The sequence below is a fragment of the Pollicipes pollicipes genome, unplaced genomic scaffold (assembly GCF_011947565.3).
Source record: "Pollicipes pollicipes isolate AB1234 unplaced genomic scaffold, Ppol_2.1 Scaffold_1600;HRSCAF=1878_pilon_pilon_pilon, whole genome shotgun sequence".
Taxonomy (NCBI): Eukaryota; Metazoa; Arthropoda; class Thecostraca; order Pollicipedomorpha; family Pollicipedidae; genus Pollicipes; species Pollicipes pollicipes.
The window spans coordinates 1,010,693-1,032,702 of NW_023595962.1; the positions used below are offsets into that span (position 1 = coordinate 1,010,693).

Here is a 22,010-nt window from a genome sequence, read left to right on the forward strand (position 1 = left end):
GGTCAGTGGCGCGGCGCGGGTCGGGGTCAGGGGTGAAGCAGACGCCGGGATGGGGGTCAAAGGCCAGGAATGGGGTTGGATGTGAGTGTTTGAACGCAGGCCGAGGTCACGAAGCGAATGGCATGATGCTGGCCCGGGTGAAAGGTGAATGGTCAGATACGAAGCAGAGTCAGGAAGGTGAAGTCATCAAATGTATGTAGTACAAGGGCCACGGCCAAGGGCCGAAGATTGCCGTTCCCTCTGCATCTGTCTAACTGGAGATGAGCCTAGTGTCTGCAGGAAATCCCATCAACTGCCGTCGCGCGCAGTTCTGTATGCTTAGTGCCTTCGTGCACGCCGGCAGATAGGTAACATGATGCAACAACATCCCACGGCTGACCACGACCTACGACAGATGCAACAACATCCCACGGCTGACATGACCGTACGACAGATGCAATAACATCCCACGGCTGACCATGACCTTACGACAGCGACCCTACGACCCACGGGTTCCCGGGCACTCCTTGTGACCTGCTCCGACCCACCACAACCTCCACGCCGCGCTCCAACCACACTGAGACAGCTTGTGATCCGTACGCTTCTTTAGGCCCTGCGATGATCTGCCATGGCCTGGGACCCCGGAATGACCCCTTACAGCTATCTTTAGGCTCTCTGGAGCCCGCTTTGACCCACCATGGCACGCGCAGTCCTTCATGCACCCGTTAGGACCCACAGTGACCGGCGCACTCGTGCTCCGCCACCATGACCTCTCGTGACCTGTTGTGACCTTTTTGGCCTGACCTGACCTGTCGTTTACTGTCGGGACTTGCCATAGTCTGTGGCGAGATGCCGCGACCGTTTGTGACCTGCCGTGGCCTGTCCTGACATTTCATGACCTATCCATGACTGTCACATGTCCTTTCGTGACCTTCTGTGGCATTTCCTGACCAGTCATGACTTATTGTGACCTATCATGGCCGCCTGCGCCGCCGCAGATCAGTGGTGCGGCATGACTCGGTGTGGGACCGGTTTGTGTTCCGGCGCGCGCGGGCCTTATTGTGACCTATCATGACCGCGTGCGCCGCCGCAGGTCAGTGGTGCGGCATGACTCGGTGGGACCGGTTTGTGTTCCGGCGCACGCGGGCCTCGCGGCGGGCAGGGTGAGGCTGGTGGTGGTGGGATCTGCGCCTACCGCCTCCGCCGTGCTCACCTTCGGCACGCTGCGCCCTCGCTGCCACGGTCAGTCACATGTCTTTTTTTCGTTTCTTTCATGTTGGCTTCGGCTGCACTGTCAATCACGTGTATGTTTTTTTTCGTTTTTTCAGCCACGTGTCTTTGTCGTTTATGCATGTAAGGCCCCGGTTGCATGTCAGTCACGTGTGTTTTTTTTCTCGTTTTTTTCATGTTAGGCTTTGGCTTGCACCGCCAGTCACGTGCCTTTTGTCGTTTTCATGTAAGGCCCGGTTGCACTGTCAGTCACGTGTATTTTGTCGTTTTCATGTTTAGGCGTCGGCTCCCCCTCCCTCCTTTCCTTCGTTTTCTATTACATTCCTCCTTTGCACTGCCAGTCGCCACGTGGTCTTTTTCGTTTCTCATGTTAGGTTTCGTCTACACAGTCGGTCACGTGTATTTTTCGGTTTTTCATGTCAGGCTTTGGCTGCGCTGTCAGTAACGAGTTTATGGTTCTTGTATTTTAAGCCTCTACGTTTTGAAGCGATAAAGTTTTGTGTGAAGGGGCACTCGGCGCGCGTTACCGGGTTCAACGTTATTTAGCGGTGGAGGCTGCATGGATACTGCGAACACCGAGAGACCACAATGCTAGATTAAGATCTCACCCGTGTCTCTTGGACGCATTCTTCGACGGTGAGTCTGAGACCTGGATCCTGGTTCATAAAATGTATGCCTCCTAAAAGACATATCTGTAAGACTCAGCGTTTAAGACTTCCACAGGACTTAAGCACCGTAACCAGCAAGCATTTCCGGGGCCCAGTCCTAGTTAAAGCACCCGACAAGAGCGCCTTCCGGCAGTACGCAAAGCAACATCCACCGTGTCTTTCGACGCTCGAATTACCCTCTCGCGCAACACCCGCTACTGCTGACGGCCGTGGGGCCCGACCCCTCCTGCCGGCAGGTGCTGGAGGGGTACGGACAGACCGAGTGCGCGGCCGCCTGCACGCTGACGCTGCCGGGAGAGGCGCGGCCCGAGCACGTGGGGCCGCCACTGCCCTGCTGCGATGTCAAGCTGGTGGATGTGCCGGAGCTGGGCTACTTCGCCGTATCCGGCCAGGGCGAAGTCTGCGTGCGGCAGCAACGTCTTCAGGGTGAGGCGGAGAGCTTCAAGGGGGGGGAGGGGGGAGGGGGGGGGGGGTGCGGACGATGGTTACAGTGTCGGAAAGACGACGTCTTCAGGGTGAGGAGGGCCGCTGGCGATGACTAAGTGTCGAAGGACGATGTCTTCAGCATGGGACAGAGAGCTTCATGGCGAGGAAGGGCCCTGGCGATGACTTGAGTGTGAAACGGATGTCTTCAGGGTGAGGAGGGACGCGGGCGAGTGGCTGTCGAAGAAGCAATCTTCAGAGTGACAGGCGGCACAGGGAGCGAGATGAGCATGGTCCTTCAACGTGATCTTCGCCAGGTGGACGTGGATGTACAGGGAGTCAGCACTAGCACAGGGGATGGGGATGCACAAACAATATCTTCAAGGCAGTCTCGAACACGATCTCGGCCTTCAAGGTGGGAATGGTGCACTAGAGGTATGAGGTACATCTTCAGGGTTACTCAGGAAGACGAGGAGGAGGCGGTTGTTCATGATGAGCAGTATCACGTGATGCGTAAGAAGAACTTCGTGTTTCTGGGGTTTGTATGGGAGGTACAAGAGCGTTTCAGCACAAACGTAGGTACTGTGGATAATGCATGAGAACCAGCCGGAAAGTCAGGATGCGGAACGGAACCGAACCGCTCCACCGTCTCTTCCACCCCGCTGACTTCATCCGGGACATGTCACTGAGCTGGAACCTCGGCCGCGCCGTCACAGGGCTACCACCGTGACCCGGAGCGCACGCGGGAGGCGCTGGACGAGCAGGGCTGGCTTCACACCGGCGACGTGGGACAGTGGACGCCAGCCGGCACCCTCAGCATCATCGACCGCAGGAAACCCATCTTCAAACTGGCGCAGGTCGGCGGCTCGCTTCTGGTCAACCCCGCGGCGTCGGGCGACTGCGGGCGGTGGACCAATGTGCCAATGTGCCACGCGTTCATCGTTGGCTTGCTTACTGCGTTCGTATTTTCGGCCAATGCGTGGAGAGAGGTTGTGACTGGATGACCTCTTTACCCATGCGTATTAGCGATGAGACCGGTAGTTGGCGCCAGTCGACATGATGTAGCACAGCGCGTCGTTAAGTAATGCTACTGATGTACTTTCAACTGGGTATAGGGTCTGCATGACCCGTGGGCTTAGGATTCATAGACGTAGAGTTCATGGGTGTGTGATTCATGGACGTAGGCCGTTGGGCGGGATGCTTGATTCTACCCAAATTTGGGAAGAATTTAATATTACCGGATCATGCAGGCGGTCATTATTATTTCCCACTACCCCTCCCCCTTCATGTCTCTCAGGGCGAGTACGTCGCGCCGGAGAAAGTGGAGGCCGTCTACCTGGGCTCCCGCTTCGTCGCGCAGCTCTTCGTGCACGGAGACAGCCTCAAGTCGTACGTGGTGGCGGTGGTGGTGCCGGCCGTGGTCGCGCTGAAGGCCTGGGCCGCCTCCGCCGGCATCCCGGGCACGCTGTCGGTGCTGTGCCAGTCGCAGGCGGTGCGGGAGATGGTGCTAGAGGACATGGCGCGCCTGGCCGAAAAAGCTGCGCTCAAGGGCTATGAGCAGGTGAGGCGGGTGGCGAGGGGACAGGGGGCGGGTAGCAGGGGAGATGGGGGACAGATGGGCGGTGACAGGGGAGGGGGGGGGATGGAGGCGCGGGTGACAGGGGAGATGGGGCATGGAGATGCGGGTGACAGGGGAGATGGGGGATGGAGTTGCGGGTGACAGAGGAGATGGGGGATGGAGTTGCGGGTGACAGGGGAGACGGGGCATAGAGGTGCGGGTGACAGGGGAGATGGGATGGAGGTGTGGGTGAGGAAGCGAGGGGGCAGGTGGTATGGCATTAGCAAGGAGAAGTGAGAGAAAGGGAAGCAATTGAGACGTCGAAGAAAGGGCGTGCGAAATGAGCTGAGATATGTATGGGACGTGAAGCAAATATGAAGAGGTGATCAAAAAGAGAAAAGGGTTGAAATGGTAGGAAGGATGAACAGATGCGCGGCATTTTAGTGAACATATATATGGCAAGAAAGAATGTAAGGTCAATAGAAAGCAGGACAGGAAACGGAAAAAGCCAACCAGACTCGGCAACTCTTATGAAGTTCGCATAAGCTGGGTAAACAGCCGGATCCGACATCACGGCCTAAAAGAAATATTGAAGACATAGATGCGGTTGGATAATGTCAATTACGCATACTCTAGTGCCCTCCCGATTAATTGCACGTTTCGTGACAGATAGACCGGTATTTTGAAATCCGATTGTTCGACTACATGCAGGACCTCGCGCGCGTAGTTGAGCTTCTGTGTAGCCATTGAGTGGCCAGATACTGCGCTGCGATGTTGCACTGCGGCCAGTGGCTACTTGCTTTGTAGCCTGTGAGTGGCCAGGTATTGCGCTGCGATGTTGCAATGCAGTTCAGTGGCTACTTGCTTTGGTAGCCAGTGAGTGGCCAGATATTGCGCTGCGATGTTGCAATGCAGCCCAGTGGCTACTTGCCTGACTTACCCTCATGACACTGGGCTCCCAGATCTCTTTCAGGTTTTGATACGCAGGGCTTTGCATTTGGGACTCGCGTGAATGTTTTCCAAGGATGGCAACTGATTGTACATACTACAAAGCGATATTCCAAGTGATCATTTCAAACCCGAATTCGAATGTGAACTTGGGAACAACCTTGCCGTGATTCCTAAATGCCATGCTGCTGCAGAAGGATCCCTTCAGCCTACAAAACAAACTCACTTCTTGCCTCAAGTCAAAGCGAACGGAATGAAAGCCTTGATACAGCCTGTCTGAAACCTGCGAAATGGCCATTTGGCGCGCGGCTGCGGCTATCCAACTGCAAATGTGCATCTTGTTTTCCGCCAAAACGTGCGGTTGTTTCCCGCGAGACCTCCGTCATTCGTGCAACCGCATTTACCTCCTCCGAGATACACAGACGCACAGGCGTTGCAATCTGAACAGGCTTCCAGCCCCGTAAGTGCCGGCTGAGGCTGTGGAGCTAAGCGTTCTCGCGGTTTCCCACGTGCAGCGTGCAAACAGCACTTTGCGATCCTTTCTGCGTGCGCTGACGCTTGTCCCTAATCGCGCAGGTAAAGGATATTTACCTGCACCCGGACCCGTTTCAGCGTGCAAAACAACCTTCTCACCCCTGGTCTCAAGTCAAAGCGACCCGAAATGCGACGATATTTTCAAGCCACAGCTGGGATGATCTCTACGCAAAACTGGGCTGACGCTCAGTGCTGCCATCTCGTGTGCGTCGGCGAACATGGGTGGGATGCCGTCGCAGCTGTTGATGGCGGTGGCGTCGTTGATACAGATTGTCGGTGGTTGAAAGTGTGTGCGTTTTGGAGTGATGCTAGGCGAGATGGTAGAATCCGTGCATACTCTTTGATGAGATCCCGCTTTGCAACGTGGACTCATCTGCTGGTGTTTTCATTGACGCTTGGCATTGAGTTGGCATTCATCAGAATGTTAAGAAAACATGTTCATCGCCCCAGTACTGACTCGCTCATTTCGCGTATCTTCTGAACACGAACTGTTCACATGTGCTGAGTCGTAAAATAAGCGATGATATTTGGTTACTCCCATGTGAAACTTCGCAAAGCTCCCTTTAACTACATATCTCTACGAAAACGGTACTGTGTGGCAACAAAGCGCACGTTAAGGTGCTTCCACCAATGTTTTTGCCCCCAACTGACCGTTCTTTTTCAATAAACAAACAGAACTATGACTGAAATGCATTGAAGAAGAAAACGATAATGATGATGATGAAGATGAAGATGATGCAATGAAGTCCGTTCCAGTCGGGTATATGCGTAGCGCCAACGAGTCCAACGGGCGACTTTAAAAAATGCTTCCTAACGAGAGCAACCCTGCGTCCGAATGCCAGCCTTTGCACAACACCACACCCTCTACCCTGTTCTCTACTTGTACTGTATCTGGAATTCACCTCGAATCTGGATGTGCGACGGGCCTGTGTTAGGCGGCGAACTTTGCGCGGATATTCGCCGCCTTTGGGCCCGCGTACCTGAACCCCGCATTCGACATTGTGAGCCCAAGGCGGGCTCTGTAGACCCGAGTGAGCCGAACTGTTTTGGCTCAAGTGCTGCTGATATTGTCCTGCTGTGTTTCGTGTCTGGAGCACAAGTCTGCACGCCTCCGCTGCCGTGTTTCGTGTCCGGGGCACAAGTCTGCACACCTCCGCTGCCGTGTTTCTTGTCCGGAGCACAAGTCTGTACACCTCCGCTGCTGTGTTTCGTGTCTGGGGCACAAGTCTGTATGCCTCCGCTGCTGTGTTTCGTGTCCGGAGCACAAGTCTGTATGCCTCCGCTGCCGTGTTTCGTGTCCGGAGCACAAGTCTGTATGCCTCCGCTGCCGTGTTTCGTGTCTGGAGCACAAGTCTGCACGCCTCCGCTGCTGTGTTTCGTGTCTGGAGCACAAGTCTGCACGCCTCCGCTGCTGTGTTTCGTGTCTGGAGCACAAGTCTGCACGCCTCCGCTGCTGTGTTTCGTGTCCGGAACATGAGTCTGTAGACCTCTGACGCTTTGTTTCGTGTCCGGAGCACAGGTCTGTCACCTGCCGGCTACATGTCCGCCATTTGCGGCGAGCCTCTGGTTACCTGGTTACCCAGACGGCCTGTACCGAACGACTGTCTCGAACAGCCTACGGTGTGATGAACCGGTACCTTACGCGCACGACGACGTAACCGAACGAACGTGTCGACGAGGCGACGAGGTAGAGAGCTGACATTCGCCTACCAGGCGTGGTGACGGCTGGCGATTGAGATGTCGGCGACGGTTGGTGAGTGAGATGTCGGTGACGGTTGGTGAGTGAGATGTCGGCAGTCTGCCTCAATACAGACTGTGCGACGCATCTGTGCGTGCCCGGTGATTGCCAGCGTTTCGGGCGCAGAACATCCGATATTGCATCTTTCACAGCGGAGGGTGGTTTTGCTGCTGCAAGTCCGTTGCATGCAATACGCTACGCACCGCACAGTCAAAGCACAGCGCACTAGTCACAGCCAAAGCACAGCCAAAGCACAGCGCACTATTCAACGGCGAATGCATCATATCTGGAAGCGTCACTCAATGACGGGATCTTTTTCGGCGCCACGGGCCCGGGCCGAGAGCCGACGGGGGTGGGGGTGGGGGGTTGGGGTGGGGGAGGTGAATCACATCCATATAGCGATGTGGTGATACAATGCCTCGGCCGTCACCAGTGTCAAAGGTCAAGTAGACCTTTTGTGCCGAAAATGCAGGAAGCCGTGCAGTTTTCCCTCATTATCCTAACCTATTTCACCTCGGCTTTCCTTGCCAGCTGTCAAAAGACCGTTAAATACCGGTCACACAAGCACAGCTTCCGTGGCGCGACCCCACATCTCCGCCAATCACCAGCCGCAGCGCCCGATGCTGTACCGGCGGAGGCCGAGTGGAGCCCCGCCACCCCTGCGGGGGCAGACTGGTCCGCAGCACTCAAGCCGGCGGGCGGCGGCGTGGCGGACAGCCGACCGGCGAACAAGGGCCTGCCAGCTGTCAGCCCGAAGGAGAGGGGTCAGAGGTCGGGGTGGGGTGGGGTGGGGGGGGGGGGGGGCAGTGCTGGGTTATGGGAAAGTAGTGGCTGGTTTGGAGTAGATGCGAATAGGGTTGTGTGGAGTAGATACAGATGCAGATAGTGCACATACGGATATGACTGCTCCAACGTATTTGGAAAGGTGATCTGGGCAGGCAAATTCGTTAACAGCTGATAGTTCAGGAAGATTGGAGAACAAAGCACCTAGTCCAAAGGCCTGAGAACGAAAGCCTGTGACCTGCGGCCCCGCTCCGCAATTCCATGCGCGGGGCACCACGCGTTCAGCGAAAAGGCATGGCGGCACGAATCATTGTGCAGATGAAACGTGCCCGCATCGTTCAGAGCGAGAACACTGGCACCCTGCCCCTGATGAAAGCAGCCTGGATAAGTGTGCTGGCATTGTGCCGTGTTCGAACGAAGGTCATCACTTCACAAAGGTGAATCAACAGTATTGCTCATTTGTTCAAAGTTTTGATGCCGAGTATACGCTCATCCATAGCTCAGACCGCTAGATAACATGAGTCCAAAGGACGCGTGAGCGCCTGACGCGCGGGTCGAGCCGCCGGCCCCTGCTTACTTTCGACGGCGCTGTACGGGATCGGCCCGAGACCGGCACCGAAGTTTGTCCACCGAACCGGAGCACACGACCGAGAAGGCTGGGAGACGGGCGGCCCAAGTTTAGGCTTGGCATGCCGAAGTGCTTGAAGCGACGGACGGACGGGATGACGGCTGGGATGACGGACGGACGGACGGAAGGATGGATGAACGGAAGGACGGACGGACGGACGGACGGACAGACGGGTTGACGGACGAACGGATGGACGGACGGAAAGAAGGACGGACGGACGGAAGGAAGGGCGCAAGTACGGACGCACGGGCGAAAGGACGGACGCACGGACGGACGGACCGGCGGGCGGACGCACGGACGGACGGACGGATGGGCGGGCGGACGGACGGACGGACGGACGGACGGACGGACGGACGGATGGACGGGCGGACGGACGGACGGACGGACGGACGGACGGACGGACGGACGGACGGACAGAAGGAAGGAAGGAAGGAAGGGACGGATGGACGGACTCAAGCGTTGGCTCAGCGGCTTTCAGCGGGATATTTCGAAATCTGCCGTGGTGAAATCTTCGCCAGAGTAGGATCACTCTATAAAATCTTAATGCGCTTACTGCGTTCAAACCACACATTCACTGTTATGTAAGTTGTCCATTGTATTACCGAAGGACATATTCACATAGATAAGAAAGTAGTATAAGCCTTATTCCTCCGAAAAATCAGGTGATATCTCTATCTATATTTCCATTCTCCTGTTTTTTTCCGAGGATAACGCTAATGCTACTGTGGACACACATTCAATACCTCTGATCTGAGCCATACTGTACGTGGGTTTGAACGTGAAATGCTACAAATTGCATTATACGGCTTGGCTTAACATTATATGCTTTTATATGCACCCAATGTTCAAAATCTTGCATTCACCGCCGGTGGAGAATACCCTAAAACTGCGTCTTCAAACGCAGTGAAATCACCACGTTAACGAACGGAAGAAATCGAGTGAATCCGAATGTGTTTAACTGTGACAAAACTCTTATTTGCTTCATGTTTTCCGCTATTGAGTGGGCACTTCATGTTTTAAAATTGCTTGATCTAACAAACATGGCTTTCGAACAACAACCTTCCCTTTGGGGCCTCGCCCGACGAAATTCCAAGGAAGGGCTCCTCCGTGGATTTCAAGCGTTATTCACCGCACAGGGCTATGTTAACACGATTCAAGAACACCAGCGGAACGGCATAGATGCGTTTGAGTTTACCGGCATAGCACTGGAGATTAACACCTTCTTGTTATCCATCCGCCTTCTCGTTATCCATCCGCCCTTTCGATATCCATCCGCCTTCTCGTTATCCATCCGCCTTCTCGTGCGCGCCGGGACAGGATAACGGTGTCACAGATGATATGATGCATTACATATTAATGAATTGAAGTTTGCGGAACGCGTTTCAGAGTCGCCAGCTTCGACAAATTTTGACACTCAAATCTCATCCGCGATTGTGTAGAATCAAAGAATGCGACCTTTATTTCGGTATTTTCACCGTTTCCACCAATTTTGATATTGTAAGCATAGGGTGTGTCGCAAACGCTTTGCAGCAAACTCGTCTAACTCCCGTCAGAATGCTGTCATTGTCACTCCTGTCACTCCTGTCACTCCTGTCATTCCTGTCATTCCTGCTACTTCTGTCACTCCTGTTACTCCTGTCACTCCTGTCACTCCTGCTACCCCTGTTACTCCTGTACTCCTGTCACTCCTGTCACTCCTGCTACTCCTGTTACTCCTGTCACTCTTGTCATTAACGCTATCGTAACCAGTATCGTAGAAAGTATCGCTGGATGACTTGTTTACCTTCTCGATACTCTTGATATGCGACAACACCCTCATGATAAACGCTTGAAACGCATAGATTGGGTCAACAGAGGCCAGTCCAGGCCACCCTGACCTTTGGCTAGGTCCTATTAGGTTAATTATCCTCTTTGTTCTCTTCTTGAAGTGGCGCTGTAATGTGCAGAAGACGGTGTCTTCATGCAGACTGAAGGTTGTATCTTTAGCAAATGACGAACAGGAGCTCAAACGAACACAAGCTCAAAACGTTCAGCAACGTCGAACGCAGGTGCTTTAACACAGAAACAAAACGCATTTTTGCGGATACCTGATGTTTCACATCAGGACATGCGCGACATGCCATGCTATCACATGTCATCATTCCCAGCACACATATACGTCTCACACGCAACACTTAATAGTGACGCATGGTAAGATCCACCCCCTCCTAGCACAGGGCTGTAAGGACCTTAAGTCATAACTTATGCTTCATATGCAGCCAAATTTTTGGCGCACATACGATTTTTGTCTTTCACATACAACTCCGGTGTATGTGAGGCTACCTGCCAGTGTTACCTTCCTCAGCCTCTTTTTGCCGGAACGCATGCCCTCCACCATTGGTAGTCTTGAGGTCACCCAAAACATATTTAGGGATTAAGAAAACTATCAACGTATGTGTGGAGTATCGAGTGCGCTTCAAATCGAGAAATCTGATCGATTAGTTCCCAACAAAGGAGGGAAGAGATATCGGAAACATTCCATCGAAGATGGCTAAATGCCCTCCCCTAACTAAATAAATTCACTACCAAATAAACAACACTTCTACTAAACACTGCTAAATACTAAATAAATACACTTCCTAGCCAAATCGAGATCCTGCGTGACGTCATTTCTCACGGTTTTGGGTGATGGTGATAAGTTCATAGGCCATTCGCGCGTGGCACGGGCTTACCGTCTCCACAAGCTATCTGCAGGCTACATGCAAGCAAACACCCCATCCGCCGGGTGAGGATTAATCCAGTGTTTCTAAAGCCAATGCGTGAGGAACTGAGGGGAAGAAATGGAGAGGCAACATACAAGGAATGCGGGTAGCAGTTCGCGTCGTCACCCGCATTTCCGTGGCTGGAAAACACGCTTAGTGCTGAAAAATTTATCCGCGACTCATTTGGGTTGCATAAAACTCGGCCGGACCCATGCTTAGCACATCACTGCTTCTCAAACTTCCCAGCATGCGCTGTCTCGGAGCTCCTCTGCTGGTAAGTTCCTTCGTGTGTGCACGGTGTCACAGTCGCTGAACTCCCAGGGAGTGTTGGAGTTTTGGCAGCGAGTTTGGGAGTGAAATTCACGAAGCATCGGCCAGGGCTACCGCCCTCATCCAACAAATTGAGATGAAATTGCCGCCCTAGGATTGTCTTGTGCGCTAAATCTACATGTGCGATGTTCAACTCTGTCAGCACAGTTATCGAGTTTTTCTACGAGGCGAAGTCATGCTTGCTCAGTCTGCTTCCCCCCCCCCCTCCCCACGTGAACGTGCTCTTAACGTCCAGTGGTGATGAAGCAGCCACGCGCCGGCTTGTAAACGTGTACCTCCGCTGAGAACCTCTTCTGCTGGTCCATTCTCCGCTGGCGACAATCAGAAGCAATGGTGCAGGCTCTCAGCAAGTGTCCAAATCCGAGATCTGCTTTTCAATCTGGGCTACTTCGATGCGAGCACTCTTGTCATGCAACTATCGGATTTTGATTTTGTAATGCCCTTGGCAGGAATGAATAAGTTAGCCTGACTCAAAACGGCATGTCGCTGACCGGGGGTGACTCTTCGTACCGTTTTGGGGGGGGGGGGGGGGGGGGGGGAGGGACCGAGCTCACCCCATGCTGACTTGAGTACCCTGAATGCTCTTCTACCCCCTCCCCTCCCCCAAATGCACATTAACAACAAGGAAATACTGGACCACTGAAAAGGAGAAAGGTTCTGAACCGCTGGTATTCTAAGTCTTAAACCCATCACCATCAATATAATCATGCATCATCATTATCAACTTACAACAGCTTCAGCTTCAAATTGGGAAGTCATGCCTCAACATCAAAATGATTTTGCAACCCAGCAATTTTTAAAAGTTATATTCCAGATCTGGGACGCAAACCAAAGTGGTGGATTTATGGGTACGAATCAGGACTGTGGGGAAGGTTATGTCAAAGTCAAGGTCAGGTCAACTTTATTGGCTCAGCCTCGAACCGATTTTAGAAAGTCACACGCCCGCCAATGCCCTTTTTAGCACGATTTTTGCTTTAAAAGCGTTTTAAGCAACAATGCTCAGAAGCCGTCGAATCTCTGCCGCCTGTATGCCACGTCCGTCACGCTTTTCAACAGCGACATCCTCGTGCTCTTGATATGTGCATCGCAAATCGATGCACAACAGTTTAAAAGGGGCCACCACTCAGATTTTGAAATCTCGCTATCCAAACCCCCTTCCCCCATTTCAAGTTCCGGTCGCTACTTTCACCCCGCCGCCCTCCCATGACAGAGAGCGAGGCCCGAGGCCGAGCGGGTCGTGACGTCAATGAACCGGAAATTCGGTCCAGATATCGACATTCAGGTGCCGCGGCGACACGAGATAAACACCAACGGAGGACAAACGGTTAAATGCACTGGTAAAATTGCGTGCCGGTTTGTGCAGACTGTCGCGCGCGATCGTGTCCAAATCACTGATCTGCTCGCTTCCAGGCATTTTTAGGCATGTCAGCGCAGTGGCTGCTTGTTTTCGGGCATGTCAGTGCAGTGGCTGCTCCTTTTCGGCCATGTCAGCGCAGTGGCTGCTTGTTTTCGGGCATGTCAGCGCAGTGGCTGCTCGTTTTCGGGCATGTCAGTGCAGTGGTTGCTCGTTTTCGGGCATGTCATTGTAGTGGTTGCTCGTTCTCGGGCATGTCAGCGCAATGGCTGCTCGTTTTCGGGCATGTCACCGCAGTGGTTGCTCGTTTTCGGGCATGTCGGTGCAGTGGCTGCTCCTTTTCGGCCATGTCAGCGCGGTGGCTGCTCGTTTTCGGGCATGTCAGTGCAGTGGCTGCTCGTTTTCGGGCAAGCAGTGCAGTGGTTGCTCATTTTCGGGCATGTCGTTGTAGTGGCTGCTCGTTTTCGGGCATGCCATTGTAGTGGCTGCTCGTTTTCGGCCATGTCAGTGCAGTGGCTGCTCGTTTTCGAGCATGTCAGATGTGGACAGCCAGTCCGCGCGGGTATGACACTTGATGGGCGATGTAAGCGAACGTATCGTCTACAATTCATTGGGCGGCATTGCTATTGTCGCACCGTGTGTGTGTGTGTCTGGGTGTGTCATACAGCCTCAGCAGCTGAGAGCGTCGTGAAGCCCCAATAACACACACACATACTGCCTCTCACCTGGCAGAAAGGGCGGGCACCGCGGGGAATTTAACCCCGTACCTCTGGTTTCCCAGACGCGCAGTGGTTAAGACAGTCGCGTTAACCACCGCACTACCGGCGCCCTTTTGTCACGCCCATAGGTGCCTCAGAAAAAGGAGTATGTTCCAATGCATTGATTACCTTTATCCGGATGGATTCCCAAAGTCGTTAAGCTCCACCCGCCTGCACTTTCATCCTGATAACGTAGCTACATGGTGATGATGCAGCCACGTGGTGATAAATTATCCACGTAGTAAACACTCATCTACGTGGTGATAACGTATATACGTAGTGATAGCGTATCTACGTGATGATAACGTATCGACGTAGTGATGGCGTGTCTGCGTAGTGACAACGTGTCCACGCAGTGATGGCATATCTACGTAGTGATAATGCCCCTACGGCGTAACAACGGATAAATGTTGCGAGAATGTATACACGAAGTGATAACGCATCTACGTAGTGATAACGTACCTACGGGTGATAATGTATCTACAAGTGGGCCGATAATGTGTCTATAAATGTGGTAATAACGTATCTACGTAGTGATAACGTCTGCTATCGCTTCCATCGTCCCCTGTCGCAAATGCGTCTGACTGGTGGCACATCTGACGAAGGTGCTCTGAAGCTCGCGGCCACTTCAGGTGCTGCTGCTGCTGCTGGTGATGGTGGTGACGATGGCAGCGGCCGCGCCGGCCAGCGACGGCGATGTCGGCAGTCTCGACTTCTTCGGCCGAGGCCGGGTCAGAGGTCGGGCCCGTCACTCCGGTGGCGGGCGTGATGACGACCTCGATGACGGCTCCCCTGGTAATGACGATTTCTGACGATTGAGGGTTTGCTAGTTTCGATTACCAGCTCCCGTGGTGCTGCGAACGCTGCGGAGGAAGGTTCTGGGGACGAGGGGAAGAGATGAGCCAAGAGAGGCATTGCCATAGGGGGCGGGGGGGGGGGGGGCAGAGCCGTTGATGTGAAAAAAGCATATGCTACCAAGATTCAGCGAAAGAAATTGCGGCGACTAAAACCAGAACAAGATTACAACGGGAATGGCATGTTCCGAAACTCGCGCGTTGTTAGGGGGTGATAGAATTTTCGGACGTGTGAAATTTTTAACTTTTGTTGGACAAATACAGGCTTATTTTGATGTGCCCTTTGTTCAATTATACACGGGAGTATGTGATCCATGAAAAATAAATAATTTCGGGTACAGCATTTTAATGTGGTTTTCATGCACACCAACTGCGGAAAGTTAGTCGAGATAGCTTTGCAGTTCCATGTATAACAGTGCTGATCTACACTTGTGCTGACCTTGTGTCTGCCTGATTTAAGCGCAAACAACACTCTTGAGGTACCCCCATAGGTAAACGTCTAGGGGGGGGGGACTGGGGCAAGGGTGCACTTGAAAAAGGTTGGTACCAGGTCATTGGATGAGTTTGCTTGTCTGGGCCGAGCTTAGTTGGTTTATAGCAGAGACTGCATGATGATGCATCCAAAACCTGCATGAATGGATTTTTAAGTTGTTCAGTGCAATGGCGAGAAACATTAGCCGCCCAGATAAGACAGTAGTATCAAGCCTTATTCCTCGGAAAGAAAACAGGAGAATGGAGACATAGTTAGGTTGATATTTCGGCAACATGCCTTTCTCGAAATAATGATAGCAGTAAGTTCTGTTGTTGTTGAAGTTGCAAATTCACCTCTGCTATTGTTTCGAGAAAGGCATGTTGCAGAAACATCAACCTAACTATATCTCCACTGTCCTGGTTTTTCCGACGAACAAGGCTGGTACTACTGTATTATCTAGCTACTTTTTAACCTGAATTCGAAATGCAAAAAAAAAATACAACCGCTTAAGGCATTTTCAGGCATATAATTTTAAACGCGATGTTTTTGGGAGACACCTGGCGTTGAGAGCACCGGAGCAGATCTTCTATCACAGGTTACCGATAGTTTGGCTGCTCGATAAGATCTCGGATCGAAGTAACACGTGAATTGCACTATGGGGCTACATGGAAGGCGACATAGCACTACAAGGCTCCATGGAAGGCGGCATAGCAGTGCGAGGCTCCATGCAACGCGACATTGCACCACGAGGCTCCATGCAAGGCGACATAGCAGTACGAGGCCCCATGGAAGATGACATAGCACTATGAGCTCCATTGCAGACCTCGCTTCTAGCCATTGCGTAGACGTAGGGCTGGGAAACTGGTGTAAGCGAAATAAAGCTTATTGGGATTGCGGAAGCTGAAAAAGAAATGCCAAATCGGCAAAAATGAAACTCACTGGAAGTACAGAGCAGTGTCTCGGTAGTACAACAGGCGTTACTTAATATATCCATGGATAATCCGTCCATCCGCTTATTGCGACTCAATTGAGCCAATGCGAGGTTGCCTGTAGATAAGAGGGGTGGAAAACCTGCCTCCCACGCGCAGGTTTCGTCTCTTACGGCAGGTTTTCCGCGTGCTCCCCACCTGCCACGCCCACCTACAAGGCAGGGGATCTGAGCACGAGTGCTGCCTGGGAAGAATCAGAACCGACGCCCACAGACACCGAGATGGTTCTAACGATCGGTAACTCCGCATCGTTCTCAAGAGATAGGGCTTGGATACTGAAACGCCTTGAGGAGTTCTCCGATGACGTCCGCAAATTTATCGGTATCGACAGTGCTGAAACAGATTGTCATTCACGACTTTATCTAATAAGATGAAAAGCAGGGATGGCTTCCGACCGTTAGGTTACCGAGACTAAGGCACTTGGTTTTGTCCGTTAGTTATTGCACACAGAAAGGCTCTGTCACGTTATAGCCGCACTAGCGTTATAGCAGCTTTCACTCCCCTCATGTTTTTGTTCCCGGGATTCATTTTGCGGCCAACGTGCATATGACATCTTGAAACATCACGAGCGCATCTCTACAATGTTCGCAAACAATACCCATATCGAGCATATGGCGGCCATGTCAACCTTTACACACACCGCACCGTACATGTGCGGTGTGTGAAACGTATTATGTCAAACCAATCATGCGACATGCATGATTCTAGAAACTAGAATCATGCATGACGCCCGGATGACTCGACGTCCGCCTTTCCAGCGTTTCGGCCACGCCATGTGCTTCCCGAAGTGTGCGTGCGCGCGTGCGTGCGTGTGAATGTGTGCGCGTATGCGCGCGTGCGCGTGTGCGTGCGTGCGTGCGTGAGTGTGTGTACGTGTGTCTGTGTATGTGTGTATGTGTGCGCGTGGTTGCGTGTGCGTGTGCGTGCGTGCATGTATGCTTGCGCGTGTGTGTGCGTGTGCGTGCGTGCCTGCGTGCCTGCGTGCGCGCGCGCGCGCGTGCTTTCCGAAGCGTGCGTGTGTGTGTGTGTGTGTGTGTGTGTGTGTGTGTGTGTGTGTGTGTGTGTGTGTGTGTGTGTGTGTGTGTGTGTGTGTGTGTGTGTGTGTGTGTGTGTGTGTGTGTGTACGTGTGCGGGTGCCACTGACTTACCCAGTAGCAGGTTTCCCGTGTCGGTGGCACGCGCAACGTTCGCGGCACCTGCGTCACCGGGGCGCGGCGCGAACTCTGGGGGAAGGTCGTGTGGCGCCGCAGCTGTATAAAACGCCCGGGAAAGAACACCACCGCAGTGCAGCGGCCTCCTTCGGCAGAGCGGGGTCTCAGGAGGCGACATCATGCAGGCCAAATTCGCGGTAAGTCCACTGGTCGTCGAACTGAGCCGATTGGAACGATGCGGTTTGCGATAGGAGTTCATGTTTAGGTCGCACTGTCGTGCGGAGGCGATGACGTAAGACTAGAGAACTTGCCTTTTATGCAGCGTGTTTGCCCAGGGAAGCAGTTGCTGCTTGAAAGAATGTGCTGTGTTTCGCGTGGAACACAGACACGCTTAACGTTTTCGTTAGATCGGCTACTATTTCCGGTTCTGTCGACTCCTCCCAGGACCCACCGAGGACATTGTCAGGGTCATATATGTCAAGGACATGTCACAATCATATACCAAATTGGAAAGCTGATTTAAAGTTTTTGGAATTACACAAATACAGCAAAAAATGAGCCCATTGCAAGCTGACGTATGGCTAAGGCGCCCGAACGAGTATTTAAAACTTCCTTTACAGTCAATATTTGTTGTGGGGGAGGCACACCTTTACAGGTCATTATAAAAACTCTGCATAGGCAACGTTCCGGGCAGGTTATCACGAAACATGCCATTTGAAATTGCACCATAGAAATCCAAAGCATGCAATAGAGAGATATTTTTTGCATCTCTGCCAAAAAGAGAAAAGCGGGGTCGAAAGACCACCACCGGTTTTCACGACGCCTTGCTGCTCTAGCCAATAGCCAGCCACCTTAGCAGGCGCTTACACGTGCGATGCCAACCGATGGGGTGCGTACGCGTGCGACGGCAGCCAATCGAATGCGTGCGCCTGCGACGGCAGCCAATGACCGAACTGATGCTTGGAGCATGCAAAAGCCCAAGCCTCCACCGGCCTCAGTGATGTCCCCTGAACGTTGTCTTTCGGACGGCACCATGGAGCTGACCCGGGCGTGAAGACCCTGGTCTGGCCTGGTCTGGTCTGTCACATATCCGTTTGAATGGAATGGTCCCTGCAGCGCATTTTCATAGAAATTACATATTTAAGATGTGACGTGATTTGCTACACCGGAAATGCGTTGACAAAGTCTACAAGTGAACTACTCTGTTAGCTAAATCTAACGTAACCTAACGTGAACCCTCTCGCCCTGATAGGAGAGGGGGAGGGGGGGGGGGGGTGCAAGCGACCCTCCTCAGGTTTTCATGGTACTTCTCCGGAATGTTGTGTAATCGTGCCCACATTTTTAATAGATACCCCATGGCATTTCTATTGCGCGTGTTTTGACACCAAGAACGTGTTCCTAGCCTTTCTGGTTTCGGAGCAGTGGCGGTTTTTTAGTAGCACCCTCAGCGATCTACGGCCGGTGCGGGCGACTGAGGCAACCGACGGTGCCGCGGAACGCACGCGATGGGTCAACGTTGCTATATTGACCGAGCTATACACCATAAATAGATGTCATTGTGTCACTATGAGACAAAGTCTCGTGTGTATAATGTTGAAAAGCTGAAAAGTGGGATTTTCACGAATATTTGGCCTTTCACCTGGCATAATTAGGCTGAACATTGACCAAACAAACAACATACAAATTTATGAATCTTGAGATCTCGTTCAGACCAATCCGGGTGTTTTCTCGTAAGCCGTATAGTCCGCGTTATGAAAAACGGCGGATTAGGATTCGGGTCAAAACTGAACAGAATTTTAGAGAAAGAAAACTCACTAGAAAAGAAGACATGGTTTAAAAAAACGACTGCATGCAACCAAATCTTGCAGTGAGTTTTTACCCTGACATATCGAATTCAACGAATTAGATGCTAAGTGAGCGTATGTGAATAGCTGAGATTTGGGATCCTAGGAACCTCCAAATAACTGTTCCCATCTGAAAGAAGTTTCCCAAACTCAAGCGCTTTGTGTAGCATTCGCAAAATTGTCGCGAACGTAACGGTGAGCATGTCGGTAACGGTGGGCATGCCCCCGCCAAGAAGGCATAAATTATTTAACGCTTCTGGTTTCGCCATAGGCCGGCGCAAAAAAAAATCAGGACGTGTCCTCCTAGAATGGATGCGGGATCCGCCCCTGGTGTCGCACTCGGAGGTAGTTGAGGACTCTACCATCCGAACTACTTCACGCTTGTTTCACGTCGCGTAACTGTGATGTCGTAAGTATTGAAAGCAACTGATCTTCAGCAACATGATGGAACAAATACTGAAAGCAGCTCTTCTTCAGCAACATGGTGAAACAAATGGTGAAACAAGCGATTTATACGACCCATTTTCCTGCACGTGCTTACAGACATAAGCCTGAAATCTTTCATCTGCACGCGGCAGGAAAAGGATGGCGGATCTCTCTGTTACGTGTGTAGCACACAGCATAATCTCCGTTCTGAGTAGGCATTAGCAGAGAGCGAAGGAAACTCCGTCATCTGGATACCTGTGGGAATAAGAGCTCGTTGTTTATGCATCATGAGAATAGTCCGATCGAACCCTTGCTGTAAGGACGCCACACAGAATCAGTGACGTGCCTCAGATGGAATGTTTTGATTCTAGCGATGGCTTTCGCCGACACTGCTCAGAGTAATTTCATCCCAGTGTAGACGCACGTAGCCCGCGTACACCCTAGCTCGTAACGAAGAGAAAATGTACCTTTGTGACATACAGAGAAGTTGATCGTCATGATCTACTTGCATATTCGTCAGGCGTATTCAGCTGCCAGCCACCGAAAAAGGAGCACGAGCTGTATGCCCGGCCATGAATAAGTCATGATCCGCGTAACATGTCTGCCAACCGACACTGGATTTCCATGTGTCGGTTGGCAGACATCTTGGATCTCCACATTGCCACGCTGATTCCCGGAGCAGGCCCACTCCCGGGGTCAAGTCACAAAAAGTGACTTGACTTGACTTGACTTGACTTGACTTGACTTGACTTGACTTGACTTGACTTAAGGTTTGAAGAAAGCTTACAAAGTCGATTCCGAATGTCGTGATGGCACGAAAATGGAGAGCTACCAATCACGTGTCCCTTCGGGCGTTCGCGCCACCAAAAGCTCTCGTCGCGTCCAAAAGCCTGCCGTCGTAAGCGGTGCCTCGCCAACACATCAGCGACCCCCGGGCACGAGCCGGGGTCAGAGGTCGTGACACGGTGCTGCGCCTGTGATCGATAGTTTTCTAAGGTTCTGTGTGTTGCGCCAAGGTCTATGACTGATGTGTTGGTCTTGGCCAGTGTTGTGATGGCCCTTTGCATTATGTCGGACACACACACACACGCGCACACAGAAACACACGCGCATATATATATATATATATATATATATATATATATACGCAGTCGTGTGATTTTTCAAACGCTTGCATCTCAGTACAGACGCGCTGCGTTAACGGCGCTATCGGAGTTAAAACGCCCATTTTAATGTAAACGTGACCAACCTAGTTTTTGTAGATCTCAAACAAAGGCTGTGAACTAGGGTCATGAAGCCGTTCACTGCGATGCTTCGCACTTGTGTGCTGTTCTGTTCTCATAAGGTGGCCGCTTTGTTGAGGCGCCAAAGTCTAAATTGAAAAGGAATGGAAAGGAAGCTTAATCGGACATTATTGTCGCCGTTAGAAAGCCTGTCCAGTCCCGTTCTTTTGTCGGTCTTCGCCAACTTTGGACTCTGACGGTTGTCAGCGAGGACAAACAAGACCTAGCGCACGTGAATCGCACCTGACGGAAGATTAGGCCCGTCTCTCGACTGAGGTGGTACTCCCCCCCCCCCCCCCCCCACAACGCTTGGCCATGCCGACCTGTTCAGCCTCGGCATGCGACGCTGACACTCGCTCTTTATGTTACAGCTGCTGCTGCTGGCAGTGCTGGCAGGCGGCTGCAATGCCAGGATCCCCTTCGGCTTCGGCTTCGGCTTCGGCGACGACGACGGCCCTTTCGGCGACGACGACTTCTTCGATGATGACTTCTTCGATGATGACTTCTTCGGTGATGACGACTTCTTCGATGACGACTTCTTCGATGACGACTTCTTCGACGATGACGACTTTTTCGACGATGATTTCTTCGACGACGATAACTGGTTTACCCGCTTGCTCCTGCTGAGACGTCTCGGTCTCCTGGGAGGCCTCGGAAGATCTGGGGGTCTCGGCGGATTATTGGGCCTCGGCGGATCTGGCGGCGTTGGCGGAGGTAGCAGCCTCGGCGGATCTAGCGGCCTGAGTCTGCTGGGAGGCCGGAATGGAGGCTTGGGTTTCTCCGGACGCCTCTCTGGTCGGCTTGGTCTTCTGGGCAGGCTTGGCCGACTCCGGCGAGGCCGGCTTAACAGGTTTGGCCGCCTCTTTGGTGGCTTTAGACGCCGCTCACGTTTCGGCTCATTCCTCCCCCGCCGCGGTGGCTTCGCAGGTGCCGCTGACTTCATTTACTAGCAACGGGAAGAAAGAAAGCACTGAAGCCCCCGGCGCGGCCCAGAGGAAGAAAAGCCGCTAGACCCTGGTGGCTAGCCTCCAAGCAACATACGCAAAAAGGCAGCCACAGCAGGTGCAGCCGGGACGTAGTAGTTCTACCACGCGACTACGGCCGTTGCCATGACAACGCCGATCTACGATCACAAGACAATACATGCAGCTGTTGCTATAGCAACAGAGACGTTGCCGCTGGTGCCTGCCACGTCGTGCGAAGGTTCTGCACGCCCGGAATGTCGCTGGCTTGGCGTTAGTGATAAGTGACTATGGATGCGAATGTTTCGAAATTAGCGCACATATATCGCAAATAAACTTCAAATCATCAGGGTGTTT

The 22,010-nt window shown here is 52.6% G+C and overlaps 1 pseudogene; it reads left to right on the forward strand.

Annotated features, from left to right (window-relative positions):
- The window catches only part of LOC119092308 (long-chain-fatty-acid--CoA ligase 6-like), a 24,371-nt pseudogene extending 2,743 nt beyond the window's left edge, over window positions 1-21,628 (forward strand).
- Window positions 21,629-22,010: the final 382 nt, after the last annotated feature.